Below are 19,332 nucleotides of genomic sequence, written 5' to 3'. Positions count from 1 at the left end.
TGCAGCTTCTGGGGCCTTGCACATTCTGTAGTCATTTCCACTTGCACAAAGTTAACAGCAGAAAGTGAAAAAGCTAGCAAACCCAAAACATCATTGCAGTTGTTTATTCATTTTTGTTTCCCTCTAATTTCAAGCACTGAGGTGGTGCGGAATCAGGCCTCCTATACTGTATTAAATCCCATTCTTAAAAGGACATAGATAAGAATGTATGCATTTACTTGCAATGCATACAAGAAAAAAGATCTCTGGTGTAAAAAGGAACAAGAACTTATCATCTCTTGGGAGAGGAAGACCATAATCATCCAGGCCTAGTGTACAAAGACTTGATGTGATCATAAACCAGACACATCAGGGAGGTTGTTACGTCAGGGAACTGAGTCTACCAGTATCTGAAAGTACCTGTGTCCTGGCAGTGTCCATGTCCTACTGTCTAGGTAGTTCAGTCTTTCATTTCCCCATAATCTGTAAAGATACAAAATGCATTTTTTTGGTGGGCTTCTCAAATACTGGTCTGGCAGTACTTATGCTCTGTCCTATCAACCTCCCCCTTCCCAAAAGCATATGCCTTAGCCAGGAAAGAGTGTAATAGAAATAAGGGCTGTACCTCTGCTTATTTCTACGCAAACAGTTACTTTTTCATTAAGAATAAACCCCTTTTGTCCTGCTTGTATCCTGCACCTCAGATCAGGAAAATCAGAATCCAATTACCCTTGGAAGCTGCATCTCCCACAGCCTTAACAGCTTTTCAGATCCTCTTCCTGTCTCTTAAATCACTCCCAGCGCCTTCAACAGACCTGTGTTTGTTGGCCTCCTTCCTTATCTTACACACACACAGAGCTTCTGTAACTCCTTTCAAATGGACTTGTGAGGTTTTCTTCAGCACTTTGGGTATCAAGTTATCCATTAACACTCTTTGCTGAGGTCTAAGTACCCAATGGTTATACTAAGCGCTGGTTCTCCAGCCTCTCTCCCTAACCAGGATGTTTGTTTTCCGTAAGACTCTTACAAGTTTAATCTCCTCACTGGAATTTGCATTTGTCTAGAGAGCTTAAATTCCCTCCCACTGATACCCGCTAGCCTCTAACAAGGTAAGCCGTTGTTATGGGGTATCTCGTTCCCAAGCAAAGCCAAAATCTCATCTCCCCGAGACCCCTTTGGCTTCCGCACTATGTTGGCCCCATGATTATATCGATGTGGGTGCATTTTGCAGGGCCTTGAGGGTGCTCAGTATGAAGTAATTGTGGGTACCGGTTAGCTTAGCCTGCTTGAGCCAGCTGGTCGTGATTTTTGCCAAGTAGCAAGATTTACTGTTCTTAGCAGGATTTTTATAAGGACTTATCAATAATGAGGATTAGCCCTGATTTGAGCTCTCAGAGACCAAACACCGGTACAGGCACATCCATGCAATCCCCAGTGCACGGGAGGAACCAGCCCCTGCACCCAAAGCCTGTCCCTGTTTGAAGGTGGAACCTGCTCCACCAGCGGGAACCACTGATTTCTGGGGCTGTCCTCAGAACAGCAGCAGTAGCCACCATCCCCGGGCAAGCGTGTAATACCTAGTCCAGAGAGGATAACGCCGCCTCCAAGGCCTCTGCTCTTCAGTTTGCGCAGAACAGCAGCTGCTTCTAGTTCAATTCCCCAACTGGATGCCAAGAGCTGGAAAGGGAATCTCTGTTGCTGTTATACTTTGTATACGCTGTGCTGGCAAGAGTACTTCTTGTCAGCATGACTGCATCTACACCACGGCTGCTGCTGGCACGGACCTTCTCTATTAAAACACATGCCTCTACCCCAGCCAACATTCCTGTTGCAGGCAACATTTCTAGCGTAAGCCTAGCTGGAGCTCTCAGCCGGCTGTGATCGTACACAACCGGCAACGTCTGTGATCGTACACAACCGGCAACGTCTGTCTGCTCTTTGGTGAAAGGTCTCCCCTGGAGCATGATGTCCTAGCAATGGCTCATTGGTAATGTTTACCTAGGCATGGAAATGCTTCTTCAGCCTAAAGAAATTATCTCAGAGTAATGGTAGATTTACACTCATTACATCGCTACCTTTCCCATGATTCCTGCCTCACCGGAAACTTTTCCTGAACCTCAGAGAGAACGGAAAGTTTGGAGGAGAGTTGTTTTTAAAGCAAAACCACTCCAAAATACCCATCTTCAGCCAAATAATAGAGGTTTGGCACCATCTGTCACAGTCTAGCCAAATTCCAGCTGCATCTGAGCATGCTTACGAGAAAGAGTCACACTGAGAGACAGCTACTGTCACATACAGCTAAGGAAAATGAAATATAGGGAAAAGCTCTGCTTCTCACCTCCCACTGATTTCCCCACAATAAATTCTTCCAGAAAATCAATTAAAGCTTGTTGTGTCTCGAATTCTATATTTGCAATTCTTTGTACTTACATATTCTGTAAGTGCCACAGGGAAGAAAAGTGATATAAATTGTTGCATGTTATGTTGCAGGAAACCTTTCTTCCCAAGGCAGTAAAAATTATACTCACTTGAGCTTAATCAGGCTATATCTCCCAGAGCTTGCCTTAGCAGAAAACCTTCCTGAGGTTAAGCAAATGTTGCAACAAAATGAAATATGCAGTGCAGTGATGGTTATGGACAGTCAGTGTGAACAAGTCCAGTTATTTCAAGTTCAAGGATACCTCGCTGAGTGGCGTCCACCTCAGAGGACAAGGACAAAGAGAAAGATCAATCAATCAGTGCCAACCCCCGGCACAGTCAGGCAGGGGCAGGAAAGCTTGGGGACTACATGTCTTAGAAGGTCTCTAGATGTTCCACTCATGCTGGCCAGACCAGGCCTCAATGTAGGTCTTCTCCAAATGGAGAGGGTAATTGTGGTGGCAAGGTTTTAGACCAGGTGCAGGAGAGCAGGGAGAGCTGCTCTGGGGATTCAGCCTGCGCTGTGACTTATGGCTGTTTCCTCTCACTGCCGAAGGGCTCCCACCGAGCTCACAGGTGCCAGCAGGGAAACTGCTGTACAAGCCCATGGGAAAACCTTGTGTTGAAGAGGAAGCACAGGTGCTAAATGGCAACAGTGGCCAGGGAAAATGGAGGGGAGCCCATCCATTTAACGCTCAGGGTGTAAGACAATAACCTACTTAAGGCAATTTTGCTTTACATCCCCCGGAGTCTCTCAGCTTTTTCTTTTTTGATAGCCCCTTAGTCCTTTGCCCAGTGATAGTGTGCACAACAATGTTCACCTCATTCTGGCTGGGATTTAGCTCCTTTCCGTAAAAACTGGACATGTGTGCCACCGTGCTTGAAGCAGAGCTGCCAGTAGTGTCTTTTGAACAGGCAAACAGACCTAGAGCCGCAAAGAGAGCTGCTGCGGCGGTGACCAGCTTTCGGCTGGCTGCCTCCCAGAGAGGGATTTACAGTCCTTGACTACGCCAGCGTTGAAGGGTAAGAGGCAGAAACCTGAGCTAGCCAAAAGGAAATGCTTAAAGGAAGGGTGTAATACAACCTAACCCCCCCACTCTTCCCGGGCTTGTATGTCTTCCCGCAGGCTCCCAGAGCCGGACTGCCAGCCTGAGCCCCCTCAAAGCTCGCTGTCTGGGCAGGGGTGCTCACCCCTCCCTCAGACACACTGCTCGCTGTGCTCCAGGCACGGGTCCTCCTCTTTCCAAACCATGGCCAAGTAACTTGCGCACTCAGCTCTGACCTCCCTTCCACTTCTTCTGCACCTACTGCTCACGTTTGGTACCTTGTTCTTACCTCCTTGGCAGCACCCACCAGTGACCCAAGGTCTCCCTAACACAGAGGTGCCTGTGGCTTGCCGAGCTGCCGCTAGGACCCTGGGCCACCCTGCCCTCCAGGAAAATTGGTTCTTACTCACCATTGTCCCAACAGGTTTCATGATTTCTTTCACTGTATTGGGTATGAGGCAGAGCCCCAGCCACCCGGGCATCGCAGGCGCCTGCCTCCAGCATGGCTAAGGATAGGGACAGGAGATGAGACACAGGGGTGGGAGATAGATACCTGAGAGGAGGCAGAGGAGAGATGTGGGAGAACGTTGCTGGGGACATGGCTGGAGATGCACTCTTGGGAGGAGCTGCTCTGTGCCAGAGGAAGTACCTCAGAAGGATTGTGGCCATGCATAACCCATGCTGCAGCAGGGACACCTTTGCAGCCAGTGGGCAGAGGAGAACAAGTAAGAAGGGAGGAGTAGTTGAAAGAACCCTATGCATAGACTCTCCATCCTGCTGCTGCCCATGACCTCACCGGAGGAGCTGGGAGGGACTGAGTGTGAGGGCTGGTAGAAACAAGGGAAACTGAGGCTCAGGAGATGTCTGGCTCGGGTCTGAGGAATGGGGAGGAAAGGTGTATCCCTAAGTGTTTATTTAATTATCTTCTTTTCCTCAATATCCAAATCAGTAATTAAAATTTTATGTTAATTTGCCAAAAATTAAATGAAGTAAAATTCCCCAAGTCAAGACTGTTTTGCCAGTGACACTCATTGAGAACTGCTTCTTTTATTAAATGGTGCTTTACAACAAGTCTTGTTGGTCTATTTGAGATTCCCAAGTCCTTTGATGAGAGACCATGGTCTGCAAACACTGCCTTTGTACTAGAGATAGACTTGATAAACAGCTACAAGCCCCTTACATGCCTCAGTTCCTCCAAAAATCCCTTTATCCCTTTTGCCTAGTTCTGTTGTCTGCTGATTTTTCAGTTTCTAAGTCCATAAATACTCCTCTTGAAATGTATAGGTCATTTTCTCTGACACTGTATACTGCCTCAATCTTGACAGCTTGATGCACATAGTCTGGAGTCAACTAAGCCAGGTTTCACTTAAGAGCAGCCTACGCACGCATACACACATGCTCAGTGACTGCCACAGTAGGTTTTTTTCCTATTTTTTTTTTTTTTTTTTAGAAAAAAGCTACCCAGCTGTTGGACAGGTCAAACCCCATTACCTCCAATGGACATCTTTGCACGTTAAAGCTCGTTCCCTTCTATACGTTCACTCCTCCCATACCCTCACTTGTTGCAGAGCGATGGAGGTACAGCCCGCCTCGCTGGCTAGGGAGGGATTTTAGTGTGTACAAAGAATAGCATCACCATGCACAGCACCGCCTCATTTTACATAGAATATGGGGAAATAGTTGTGCAAACTAGTTGTGCATATGGAAACTATCATCCCCAAACCTTGGCTAGCTTCACTGGAACACCAAAAGGCTCGCTGCCTCTCCAAGGACTATTTTCCTATAGTGTTTCAGTCTTTTCTTGCTCCCACCCATTTCAACACTGAAGCTGTTGAAAACAATCTATCACTTTCTTCTTTTTTTCCTTCAGATGAAGGGAGAATATTTTCCCTGTCTACAAGAATAGCTGTGCTTTGTTACTTACACATTTAAACAAAATTAATCTGGGGCAGAAACCTGGTCTGGAAAGCTTCAGCTCAGAGGCTGAAAGTTTCAGCAGGTAATTAGCATCTGAAAATAGAACCGTTAAACAGGAACAGGTTGACTGTGATATTCCAAATATATATCCCAATGAAGAATGAGGGGAAGAAGCACTCTGTTCCAGGCTGAGCACAGCTATCTATCCCAGTGGAGAACTGGGGGGAAAGGAGCCTCTAGTGAATAGTGCCACTTCATTATGAGTCCGAGCCTGGGGAAGGACTGCACCTGCAATAGCTCCGGCAGTCCTTATTTGGTGGATTTTAGATACTTTTATGCCCTTTCATTTCTATCATTGAACCACTCCTCTGTTTTCAGCATACTTCGCACATCTGAAGTAGAAAGTACTATTTTTTCTGCTTTACAGATAGGGGACATTAGGACAGGGATACTGAGATCGGAGCCCTCAGAGGTATTTTGGTTCCTAATTCAAAAGAGAGTCAAGAACTCAAATGTGTGTAAAGGTTTGGGACTAACCACCCTTCAAAGGCTGCGTACCCATGCTGTGGCTGCAAATCATGTTGGGTCTCCTGAGCCCTGGGCTTGTGCTTCAACACCTAGAGATGCTGTCTTCTGTGACAAAAACTGCTCCTGAATTCAGTATACTTTCTCGCTGAACAAGACAGGAGGTTCACTGCACTTAGAACACGGACAGACAGGAGCAGGGCACCCCTCCACTGCTGGTTCCTGCCTTTGACACTTTGGCCACGACCCCGCATCAACTCCTCATCCTCTGCAACGCTGAGTCTCTTTGGGCAATAGGCCAGGGACAAGCCCATGGCCACAGACCCGGCCTTCGCCGACCCTGCTGGAGGGGTGCCATCGTTCTTGCCTGACCATCCCCTCACACCGCATGCAAAATTTGGCATTCGCTCCTCAAACCGCATTCTTTCTCCCCGTGAACCCCAAGAACAGCAGGAAGAGCAGTACTTCATAGAGAGGTATTTCTACAATATTATGAATGTCTGAAGCAACTGCCATTAGACCCGATGGCAGCAGATTTTCAGAGAATTGGTTCAGGTGTTTTGGAGCTGAGCCCTTCATAAATCTTCTTGAAACTCCATGGATTTATTCCTAATGTTGGTTCCTGAGAGTCACACCTTCAATCTCCAAAGCACAAAAATGTCTCTTTTGTTAGAGGATTTAACTACTGCTTAGATTCATTAGCAAAGGTAATTTTGGCCTAATTAGCCTTCTAATTTCTATGTTATCCCTTGTAGAAATATGCCCTCAGAAATTAGTAAAATGGTTTATAATATATGCTAATCACTATAATCTGATTTGTCTTTAATTATACATGTAATAGGGAAACTAATTGGAAGATGAAGGGTATTCGGAAGGGCCAAAATATGTAAATCAGGAAAAGAACAGAATATTATCATTAAACAACAACAAAAATATGCTTTTGAGTATATGGAAGAATATTCGTTTCCTATAGCAGAAATATCAGATTGCTTCACTTCTTTTAGAGCTCCTTATTGTAGCAAAACTGATTCATAAATCTAACAACAACTGAGATTTTGGCCTTACAATATCTACCTGGCCTGAAATGGAACACCTAATACTAAGACAAAAATATGGAAAACTTATTTGCAGAATAGAAGGCAAAGTATAAATAAAGTTGCAAATTATAATAGTGGTTTCCAAATGGTATTTTCTTAGCTTCAAAATGTCCTGCTTGCAGAAACCATGTCACTGAAGTGACACTTGCAATTTCCTGGGCATTTATTATTTCTGTTCTTGAAAAGTCCATTTCGTATGAAGTACTGTCAAATTCTATCCATGCTTTAAATGTTGCAGGGTAATGTGACTTTGCAAAGCACAGCGAGGGAAGGAGAAAAGAAATTACAGCTCTGCTATAAAGTTGACAGAAGAGAGTAATTTAAAAATATCTTATTACACAAAGGGGCATAGATTAGCAAAAATGAAGATATTGCTATCCATGTTTTTTAGCATAAATATTTGAAAGGATAAACATCTTCTGGCTTCCTTGCTTTCTGACTACAGGAGAATTCAGATGTAGATTTGGAATTTGTCTGGATGAAGCCGGGTTTTTGTTTAGTCATGGTTTTTATTATGGGGTTTTGTTTGGTTGGTTTTTTTCCTATTATTAGACTAAAGTTGACAAATACCAATACATAATTGCACTTTGACCACTCTGGTTCAATAAGTACCTGACTGAACGCTTGTTCTCAGTGGCAGAGTCTAGCAGGCTGCGTGCTCTGCCCCTCTCAGCCCCACAGATTTGCCAGAGCTTGTCTGACAGTCCTACCCGTGCTGCCTTTACTTTGTGCCTGACCCTGGAATTGCATCTGTAATGGATTTTCTATTTAAAAAACCCCCAGTTATTAACATTTGCACCAGTTTTCAAACATTCAGTCTTTAGCTTGGCTGGTCCTACAGGTCACCTACACATCTTTGATCAAGTATGTGGAGAGCATCCACACCAGATTTTCAGGTATTTTAAGAAACTTGAGTTATCATTGAACGTGCAACTGCACAGTGCTGTCTGGGCAGAAGCTTTCAGAAACCAGAGAGACACCCTGGCTCTTCAGCTCTAGCCTGCAAAGCAGCTTCTGTAACTTAACGCAGAGGGAAAACTGCAACCCCCAGGAAAAGGACGCTGTCATGTCTCGGCACAGCCTGCTGCTATACCTGGTCACGTTGTCATCCATAGAAAAATGAGGCCCAACACGTCCCAGCAGAGTATCAGTGCTTTGCTTGGGTTCAAAGCTGTTTTCCATACAAAAGTTCTCGAGGAGGCTTCATCGCATAACAAGCTGCAGGTTACATTTGAGCAAAAATCAGTATCATCTATGATGTTCAGCATTTCCAATCACAGTGCATTTAAATTATTAGAAATAGACTCACACATTCAAAATTTCTCTTTCGTACCTTCAGGCTGACATATTGCTGGACAGAGTGGTGGCCACAGCGGAGTCATGAGGTGGAGACGACACCATAAAGCAGAGCACAGAAAAGAAACTTTACTTACATGGTTAGCAAGTACAATGTATGATGCAAAGAATCTCATTTGCACTACCTATTGGCATTTAAACAAAAAAAGATAATAGCTGATTTTTTTTTTAATTTTGAAATGAGAAGTCTTGTACCAAAGGTCTTTCTAGGTCATCAGAGCTAGTTGCATTTATACCATTTCTTTCTTGGCTTTATGTCAGCAATGGATTTGGCCTAATGAATATCATGCACATGTCCCAGTTTAGGCAATATCAAGACATCTCCTAATTTAGGCAACTTAAAATACCAACAATTATGTTTTTTTAATGACTTATGTGTATGTGAGGGGAGATGCCAGCCTTTCAGCAACTGGCAGCTGAGATCCCAGCACAGCGAGGACTGGGATGCCATAACCTCTGCTAATCTTCTTAAGAGAACTAACCACACAGTGGGACGTGCCTTAAAGCTTGTTCTTAATTTTTTAATATCTTTTATTAAATAGGGAATTGGGGAATCAGAGCATATTCATACATTTGTTACTTCTTCTGTCAATAGGACAAAACCAGGCCAGCTACACAGAATAAATTAAATATGAACCAGTTGAAATATTAATTTAAAATAATATTATGTATAGACACAGATCTTGCATGATGACAAAATATTCAAAAGATTTTCTAACTGTCTGTGAATTTGCAACATTTGCTGAATAATTTGAACAATTAAATTTCCCATGAGATGTTACAAATTGTTTCGACCATCCGCCAGTCTTCTCGTTTGGCTGGTAACTTAAGTCATCTGGTACTGATTACTGCTATTGGAACTTTAAACGGCAACAAATTTAAGCAAAACCAACCTGTACGTTGTATAAGTGCTCACAATAATGAAACAGTATTGTTACAATCGGGAAGCCATCAATAGCCTCATAAACAGCTGGTAACTGTCTGAACATTTACAACCATCAAACAACACGAGCAGCACTAGCCAAGCATGAAATGGTAATTTTTTTCAGCAAGCACACCACGTTATTTAGCATGCTCCAGCACAGAGACAGTCTGATTCAAAAATCTCAGCAGGTCAGTGGAAGTCTCCCCAGTCCACAGTGGGTCTTGAATCAGGCCTTCACCAATAACCTCCTAACGCGGCAAAGGACCTCGCCGAGGCGCGGGCACGTCGCAAGCGGCACAGTCAGGGTCAGACACCGCTTTCTCCTTCATCAGACTCACTGAGGCAGCGGTGCACGTGCACAGCACTGCAGACATTGCCACAAGCCACCGTCGTGCGGTTCACCGTGCAATCCAAATGCTACCGCTGCTCGTGACCTTGCCCATTTCCAGAAAGTACCTACTGCACATATTTAAATCTTTAGGTGGGAAGGCATTTGCACGGGAGCAATCTGTCTGCAAATGAAGCCACAACTAGAAGATAACTTTTGTACTTTTTAAAGAAGAATCAAATGGGAAATGTAATCACCCATCCCTCGTGGGCTTCATTTGACCTTCACCTAATATTTTGCCACGGATGTATAACTGAGCGAGCCCAAATGTGGCCACACACCATAAATTATGAAAACACACATAGAAAAGATACAGCACAGTGAAGAATGATATGAACAAATCTGGATGACATTTAACATAATAGTTAATGGTCATATTCTTCTTGGGTTTTATTGAAAATTGCCAGGCAGGCTCTGGAAAATATGCGCTGTTGGGAATCTGTTCAGAGTTTTTATCAAAGCTTCTTTGCAATTAGTGGCAAATTATTGTTCATTCCTCTGGAATTCCTTGAAATAAGATCACCCTGATTTCAGCCTGATACTATTCACGGCCTCACAATCTGCAGCTCTATGGGAAACGTGTTTTAATAATAAATGTAATAGCAAGTATTTGTGTGGCAAGCAGCAGCGATAAAATGTTAGCACCGTTCAATCGCATTTTCACCATCAAGCAACTTTGCCAACCTTAATCTCTACAGCTCCCCATGAAGCGAGCGTGTGAGCAGCTGATCTCCGTAAATGCAGTGGTAGGAGCAGCTAATCTCTCCGTCCCGAGGCTGGTGGTTCACACCCTGATAAGCACAGCCCCAGCATGGCAGGGTCCCGCAGCTCGCTGGAGCATGGTGGAGCTGGGCTCAGCTGGATGGAGGTGCTGTTCAAATACGCTGCTCTTTTCTTGTTCAGGCACTTCACAGCCCTGTGAGTTAATTATTCTTCCCTTTTCTCTGTCCGGAGTGAAGGCACACACATGGGAGTTGGTTGCCTGAGGCCAGGGTGCTGGAGCTGAGCCAGGGAGCCAGGAGTTCAGGAGCCTGTGGGTCTCGCCCTCCCAGCACTCCCAAACATCTCGCTGTAACACCGCAGTTCCTGGGCTGCTTCTCCATCGCACCTCAGAAAGGGGAAAACTTTGACTTCCCAAGTCCGATTTCTCCTATGCGGTCACCTGAAGTCCCATGTGGGACTGGAAGTAACGGGGCTGGCTGGTGCAGCCTGGCCAAGCCACAGAAGGTGAAGGTCCTCGCTGGAGATGCGATGGAGCCCAGCTGCAGCTCCTTCCCACCACCACTGCTATCAAGGATGGCAGGTAAAGGTGTGGAGGAAGGAGAGGAGAGACACCTGGTTGGCCTTTCTTCCTGAGGGAAGGTTTCGATCTGCGTGTCATCCATGGGCTATGCCACGCTCTTCTTTCCGAGGGGACACTGCAAAGTCACTCAGTGATGTGAGAGAAAATTAGAATTAAATGTTCCTCTATTATAGAGCTGCACAAAGTCTTGATGTAGCAATATCTACCTCATCTACAATCATGGTGCTGATGGGGCATAAGGGTACACTACTAAAAAAGTAGATTATTATTAGCTACATTGCTGAGAAAAAGGTGGCATTAAAAGCATTACAAATAGCTGGTTTGTTGTTTTTTGGTTTTTTTTTTCCAGTCACGAGGTAGGAGACAAAGAAGATTAACCACGAGGGAAATAGTCGGAGTGGTGTCACTACTTTCATGGTTGTTCCTAACTGCATAAATGTCAGTAGCATGAACAATGGGAAAGCATTGTTAATTTAAACTGCAAAATATTTTCAAGTAATTTATGCAGCAAAAAAAGCCTCTGACTTTTACAGCAGCCAGAGTGAAGGCATGCAGTGATTTTAAAGGCAAAGATGTTACTAACAGTTCCTCTGAATGGATGGGATGCATACTGTTTCTTTTCCTCAGATAACAAGAAATGTTGCTAATTTGATTAATGATGAACCTTCAGAGATTAAAAATGCAGCATAGAAATGTTGATTAGCAATCATTGCTACCCAAAGTTAATGATTGTTAATGATTAATTAACAATTGCTCAAATGAGTTCCTGCAGCAATTGGATGAAACTATATAGGAAATTACTGTGCCATGGTACACTAGACAAATGATTCCCCTAGTGTGTATTTATAGAAGTAAAGTGCACAAAGCAAGCAGCAGAACAATTATCAAAACTAATCACTCCTGGAACTCAAGATCTCGTTTACCTTTTATCTGGGGCTGTGAAACAGACAGATAATACTCATGAAAAGCTGTATCATCACCAGTGGCAAGACTGAGCATCTGGTGATGGATGCTCACCCAGAGCACCAGCCTCACAACAACAACATGTGCTTTTCATGCTCCCTCGTAACCTTCTAGTTTTGAAGGAAAGTATAAAAAATTGCGGAGACCCTGTTTTCTTCGGTGATCAGTGTCAGGGATCATAATGATGGCTTTGTTTCTCTTTAAGGGCTTTACCCAGCACAGAAATGCAGACAGGCAACTTTACTTGCAGCTGTGTGGCCACTGGTTTCGAGGAGCAATACAGACCTATTTGCATTCATCCCACTGCAGGATCACTTCTTGGTCATTTATTTTACTTAGGTGTGCTTGCAACAAAGTGGGGATGGAAACTGCTTTATATTATGTTGAAAAGCAAATGGGGGGGAGGAGGGGTAAAGAGGAAAAATGATGCAATCATCAGAAAATTATTTGAAACAGCAATAAAATGTTAATAGTCTAATGAAAAGGAGAGATGGAATTCAAACCTACAAAACGTCACATGGTTCTATTTTGTTTAATAAGAGAATTTATTTTTAAGTGAATGGATGATTCACATGGAAAAATATGTTCTAAGTGTTCATCGTCTGTGGGAGAGTACTGTTACAACATGCATAATGTGGTTTCGGAGAGAACAGTTTGGCTTTGTAATAAAGATGTGGGCTTCAGTGGTAAGAAAAGTCTATGTTACTTTAAAAATCTGTCAAGGTTCCAGAAATAAAACTTTCTTTAATGGAAAAATATAGCGTGGTTATTCCCAAGCTGTTATTATGACTTGGTCTTGTCATGCAGAGAAATCCGCCATTGGTTATCCATGCTACTGAATCATTTGATAGTCTCCTTGAAAGATACCATCCCGTCCATTTTATAACATTATAGTAACAGAGCTACGATGTAATCATCTTCCCTTTCACAATATATGAGGGTCATAACACTGCAGTGGGGAAAAATGTCCACATCCTAAAACTTTCATTGCTCCTTCTGGGCTATAAACCCCTTACCTACATTTGCTGTTGTGCTTGCTCTCCCTTCCCTCCTGCATTCATTTATACAACACGGAAATCTACTGGCAAATGAGCTTCTTATTCAAGTTCCCAAAGCCAAAAGCTTGTTTCATGGATGCAAAGGGAAGCCCAAGTTCATTGCCTCATCCAAAACTAGTTCTGTCAATGTTTGCACCTGATGGGAACGCTTGGACCGGCGTTTATTCACCACAGGGTGTTCGTACACAGCACGTGGGGAAGGTATGTGTGGTCCTGGGCAAATATCAATGTACTGGCATGAGATAACCCCCAGTGCTTTAGGCTGAGGTGACTTGCTGAAATGGGAAGCAGAGGCACAAGTAGGATCCAGCTTCTCCATAACTCAGAACCAAACACAGATGAGTATTGGATTGGAAATAAATGTGTCAAGCCCTCTCTGAAAAAAAAAAAAGGTAGAAGGATGGCATTTATCACTCTGGTTTCTTACTTGTTTAAAACATTGCAAATGAAGCGATTTGCTGTAGCAGAAGCATAGTTATTGTTTGTACAGCATAATTTGTGCCGATATGAATTTCCATTCCTAGCTATGCTACTATCTGGAAACAGAGAATTTTTCAGTATTTGCAATTAAACCTAGTTACAAGTACTTAGAGAAATGGATAGACATATTTGAAACAAATAGGTGAGCTGGAAAAAGGGAGAAAAGAGAGAAGGAATCTGTTACTGAAAAACAGCCATTACCTCATTCATCATTGCTGCATTTCAGGTCTGCCAGAGCCCAGGACAAGATTTAATTCATTAATAAACAAAGCAAAGACAAAGCATCATTCCTGCTCTTTGATCCTAACTTCCTGAGCAGTAATATTTATAGCCAGATCAAAGATGAAAATGTCCATATGCCTCTCATCCAATCTGAAAAATGTAATATGCTTCATTTCCCTACAAAAATAAGATGTCAGGAAATCTTCAAGTAGGAGAATGCATCCATTGCCAGGTGCTGTAGGACAGTAGCTATATTCCTTTGACATTACTTTCCTGTTAAAAAGTATAAAGAATGCACACTTGCAATTTGGCATGACTTGGACCCAGGCTGTAGCTTTGTTCAATAAACATTACTGACCACACCAAACATCACTGACCACACTATAATTTCTATATTATATTAGATATATAAATAAGGCAACCCATTTAAAGTGTATTTTTTTGTAAGTAATATTCAGGGAAAAAAAAAAAAAGAAACTGAAAAGTCCAGAGCACTAGCAGCCACACTAAAGGAGAAAAAAGAATCTTTTAGTAATATTTATATTAGTGACTTGTATCAGCAGTCCTGATGCAGACTGAAGTAAAATCTCAGCAGCCAGCTCTAACATGTGCTGCATACAATTTGGAAAGATCAATATTTTGACACCTTTCTTTTAGCTAAACCTCAAATTAAGACGCAAATCCGATTACTGAATGTTCCAGTGCACTACGGAGTGCTCCCAGTGGGATGCCGTTTGCCCCTGCTCCCAGTAATGCAAAGCCCCCTTTATGGCAGAATTTTATAAAGACCTATTTAAGATAAAAGAAACACGGGTTCCCGTTTCCTCTTGAGTATCTCTCTAGGCTTTGGGAAATTCAAGTCAGATGATAGAAAACTTTTCTCCTATAGACAGGAAAAATCCCAGTTCCACAAATGGAAGCTACGCACAAGTCACCAAACGTGGGACGGCTGCACCAGATTTGGCATGTAACTGGAGAGCACAAACCGAGCACTGTCCCTAATGACGAAGTTCAAGGAAATGGCCTTAATTGGGCTCTTTTAAAGTCCCAAAGAATTGAGTAAAACTGATGAGCCAACAGTGACCATGGAAACAAGCCACTACAGCCACTCAGCCAAAAACAAGCAAAGCGATGAGTTGGCCAGATCACTGAAGCAAAAAGAAGCTGAGCCTTCTTGTACCCACAATGCTCTTCCGTGTCGAAACCCATTCTAGCTATAGAGCGAGAGATCTGCCTTCCTGTCCAACTTCTCACCCCCTTTTGCCCTTCAAATTGTTTTTAAAAGTGTATTGTTTTGTAAAGCTTTACAGTTCTCTCCCACAGCATGACCTATCAAACACTGACGCTCCCACTCTATATATACCTCACCTTGTACAGACAAACCCTCTGATGTTAACAGCCTGTTTGAGGAAATAGTAGGGTGAGGACATCAGGATCTGGCCATGAACAGCACATGCACGTACCTTTCAAACCCTCACCAGTATGCTGTTCACCAGGAGAACAGGGACGTGGGGGTACTGCAGGTACCTCTGCCACGACACTATCCACATCAGCTCCTTCAGATGAGTTGTCAGGAGACCCAGATGTCCAAGCCTCAAGCAACCACTGATGAAGGACTACATAGTACAGCCCTACATTTTAAGCAACACTGTAAGCTGATATTTAGCCATCTAAACTGTACAGACGGGACACGTGTTGGATAAAAAAAATACCTTTTGCTGAAACATAATTTCATCCACAGCAGAAATGCAGAGCTCACTCTCTTTCTCATCCCTCTAAAAATCATTTAAACTTTAGTTATCAGAGCACCTGCAGCACAGGGCACCAGCAACACCCACTTGCTGCTCGCCTGAGGGCTGGAGCGGGATCCACGTGCTGCTGGAGTGAAATTTCCAAATGAATGCTGTCAAACTGTCATAAATATTTCCAGCACCAGGTCTTTGTGTTCAGACTCTTCAAACACATGCTAACACAAGCCAGAATTGTACTCAGCGAGGCTCCCTTGGGACTTACAGTAAATTTGTGGGTTTGTGTTTGCTGAGTTGGGCCTTTTGCAGCGTAACTTGGTACTCAAGATGAATGAGGAGCTGTCTCCTGGAAAACTGGATTCCTGGAGACATTTTCATTGATTGCTGTTTTAAAAAATACTTTGAGAAAATTTGGATGTGCTTCAGTTCAAAAGGCTGAGGATTGCAAGATATTTTATGAGCCTCAAATGCATAAATGTTCTAAGTCTAGCATCTCTGCTGAACCATCTAGAAAACATGCCCTGGCAGGAGAGTACAGAAAGGCAGCACAGTGTCATTTCTGGGCTCTACATCCAAATGGGTGATGATGTCTTCCACGCAGAATCAAAGCCTGAAATCTTCACTCAGTTCCAAGACCTGTGGTACGGTGTGGCAATACCAGCCTGTTCGTCCCACCAACTCTGATGCCTGAGCAAGGACAGCGAAATCAGATCCTGAGGTCACAGGCCTGTTCTGCAAAGCTACTTAAGATTCATTCACGTTGACAGGACTTAAGGTATGTCCTTAAGCGTGCATTTTACCAGGGAGCTTACTTCAGCCCTAACTGAACAAAAAACATTCTTGGCAACCTCTTCAATAAAAACCCTGTAAGTACAGAGCCCCAATCCAGCAAACTGCTCCAGACTGTAAATCGGTGGAGCCCACTGACCTCCTGAGCCACACAAGAGTCCATCCCAGCTGCCTAACAGGCTGAAAGCCTCAGCTGGTTCCAAGCCCACCGACCTGGGACTGGTGAGGATGCTCGGACCCCGACGGCTCAGCAGTTGGGCTGCCTATGTAATGCACACGTGCGCCTCAGTGAACACAGAGCAGGCAGAGCCCCGCTCAGCTCACACGCTCGGTGGGCTACTACAGAGAGGTAGAAACCAGGAGGCAAAAGGCAAAAGCCCCTGGGGACCCCGGCTGTGGGCTGGCCTCAGGGACATTCCTCCCTTTGCGCCCAACACATGGCTTTTGAAAATGGAGCAGGGTGCCCGCTTTTCTTTCACAGCACAGCTGGAAGAGACGGATGGCTAACAGCTGGACAGTAACTGGCCAAAGCCCTTGCTCAGGACTCCTAGGGCACAAAGTCCTACTTTTCTGGTCGACACCTGAGAAAATGGGTCAGCCCGGGCTGGGGCACTCTTGGTCCTGCAGAGCAAGTTCACGGAGGAGAGCGGATGGAGGAGCAGGGAGGAGCTGTGTGCTCACACTGCCCCAGGGCCAGATGGGGAAGCCCTGGGCTCCCTGTTTGCCTGGGAAAGTGCTAGGGTGCTCTTAGAGGGAGCAGTCCCTGAGCAATGAACTAAAGCAGCCCTGGGCATCAGGAAGAGCAGGGTGGACAACCCCTTACCCCAATAGCGTGGGCTCTCCCCCTCTTCTGCACCCACACCTGGCAGCCCCACTCTCGCAGGGCAGCTTGGAGCCTGGCAAGGGGGACAGTCCTCTGGGCCCGCTGGCATCCTCTCTGCCCAGAAAAAGAACTAAGTCCGGGTTTCCCAGACTCTTGTCGACTGCTCTAATTGCAAGGTTATCGCGCACAATAGCACCACCACAAGTTGCCTTCAGGGAAGCTGGCAATGGTATTTCTGCAAGAACAATCCTGCCTGTGTACTAAGGACGACGATGGCTATGGGGCAGGAACATTTTGCTTAGGATCCCGGCTGGCCTTGGGCATGCTCCACGCCCCGAGGTGACATCTGTGCCAGAACTGGGGCAGCTCTAGGTCTGCGTAAACACGCAGGTCCGGCTACCTTAAAATCAAGAACGGAGGAAGCTTTGCAGTCAGGTATAAACACGCTTCTCCTTTAACTGTCCAAGTCCCCTACCGGATTTGGCTCCAAGTTGTAGACAATGAGGTAACACTTACACGTGGAAAAAAATACGATTCAACTTCTCCAGGTGCTATGGTAGAGTATACCACATAAAAATGTTATCTGACATCTAGTGAACATCAGCAACAGTGACAGCTGCTGGTCTTAGACGAAAGCAGGAGTGCTGACACTGCAATGTACAAGTACAATATTGTACATTATCTGCACATGTCCCCCTCCCACCCACCTGAAATTAAGCCTTCTGGGAAGACATCCAAGAAAGACTACACCTAATACTCAGGCCCCTTGTCTCCTGTGACAAAACCTCATAGAATGGAGCAGATTTAAGAGCAACAGAAAACCTAAAGCAAAACAAAGAAACCCATTTTCAAGAGCTACGCTGAGTGCCAGAAGGCTAAACAAAGACTTTATCTACTCCCAAAATAACAAATTGGTCCAGTGCCACGAGCAGTCTAGCAGTTCTGGAAAGCATATCACGTAATGCCAACAATAACAGACACCTTCGGTCAAATATGACCCCTTTATAGAAATTTACCATATATGACTAATTCAGACAGACAGTAGTAAATCAAAAGTCTGTTCCTCATCTATACATGAAATTATTTATAACATAGTGAAATTCTAACATTAGAGTGGTATATTGCACAATAATTTTCTTTCATATTTATTTATTTTTCCAACATTTCTTCCCTGAAGTATAGTTGAACTAGGGAGAAAAGAATCAAACTATAAAATACTATACAAATTCAACTGCAAATGTGCTGCTAAGACAAACTAAAATAACACTGAAACTTGACATGAGTTATTTGAGAAGGCCAGGGCATTAGATGTAAGACGATGGAAACCACGTTGTCCTCCCAGTCCATGTGAAAATAATACATTCGTATATATGTATGTATACATGTGTGCGTGCGTCTGCGCACGTGTGTGCATTCTGTACCGACTTGTGGGCTGCTCTCAGGCAAGGAGGAGTAAAATAAGCCAGACAAAGGCTTTGGGGTGGAGGTAGTGAAAAGACTGCCAGGCAAAGGGGAAAATAAAGGATTAAGCAACACGGTACATCCTGCACTTTCCATACAGCGAGAGCAGGAAGAGCAGAGAGGCAATGAAAGCAAGATGAGTACCAGGAAGTGTTTCTGCAAGCAAGCGAGTAACCCCTGGAAACTACTTCCATACACATTACTGAGGTGATTAGCATAGAAAACACCAGGAAAGGATTACGTTTATATAGATTTGAATATCATGTGAAGTTACAGCGGCTAAAATACACAACTCCAAGGACCACTGACTTTCCTCATTCGAGAAGGACTTTGGTTGTACAAGTCCAGAGCGACAAGAGCAGTGCCCTGATTGCAGCCCAGTTGTCAACAGTCTCTACTGGCTGGACCAGGCAACCCATCGTTTCCCTGATTATAACAGCTTGTTTCAAACAACATGGTCCTAGTGGTGTGCTGACCCCCCTCCCCCCAGACATCCGCGCACAAGCGTGGGGTCTCCATCCTCTGTGGTAAAAGCCTTGCTGAGCCAGCATAGAGTTTGCTTGAGCACATACAATCCTGCTCCGGAGCTACCAGCACAGTGAACCAAACGTGGGCGAATGGACTCGGAAATGTCTGGCCGAGTGCCCTGCCAGCCTCGCACATATTGCCCAGCTGAGAGCTGGTGGGCTGGAAGCAAGGAAAGAAACTGATAGAAATCTCCGACACCTCCAGGCCTCCAAGATGTCCAGGTGCCCTACAGCTAACGGGATTTGGTGTCTAATTAGCACGACCGAAAACTGATTTGGTGTCTAACTGGCCTGCCTGTCACCTTTC

The 19,332-nt window shown here is 44.4% G+C and overlaps 1 protein-coding gene and 1 long non-coding RNA gene across 2 annotated transcripts in view; both read left to right on the top strand.

The window, feature by feature from the left end:
• LOC142600050 (uncharacterized) overlaps positions 1-12,636 on the top strand; it is a 28,348-nt gene extending 15,712 nt beyond the window's left edge. The window contains exons 3-4 of the long non-coding RNA XR_012833513.1: positions 8,322-8,433; positions 12,123-12,636. This is a non-coding gene — a long non-coding RNA (uncharacterized LOC142600050). The remainder of the gene's footprint in view (positions 1-8,321; positions 8,434-12,122) is intronic.
• Positions 1-19,332, top strand: part of CSRP2 (cysteine and glycine rich protein 2) — an 85,992-nt gene that overhangs the window by 46,422 nt on the left and 20,238 nt on the right. The window lies entirely within an intron of this gene.

The sequence above is a fragment of the Balearica regulorum genome, chromosome 1 (assembly GCF_011004875.1).
Source record: "Balearica regulorum gibbericeps isolate bBalReg1 chromosome 1, bBalReg1.pri, whole genome shotgun sequence".
Lineage (NCBI taxonomy): Eukaryota > Metazoa > Chordata > Aves > Gruiformes > Gruidae > Balearica > Balearica regulorum.
Note: the sequence above shows the minus strand (reverse complement) of the source record. Positions and strands in the feature narration are given on the sequence as shown.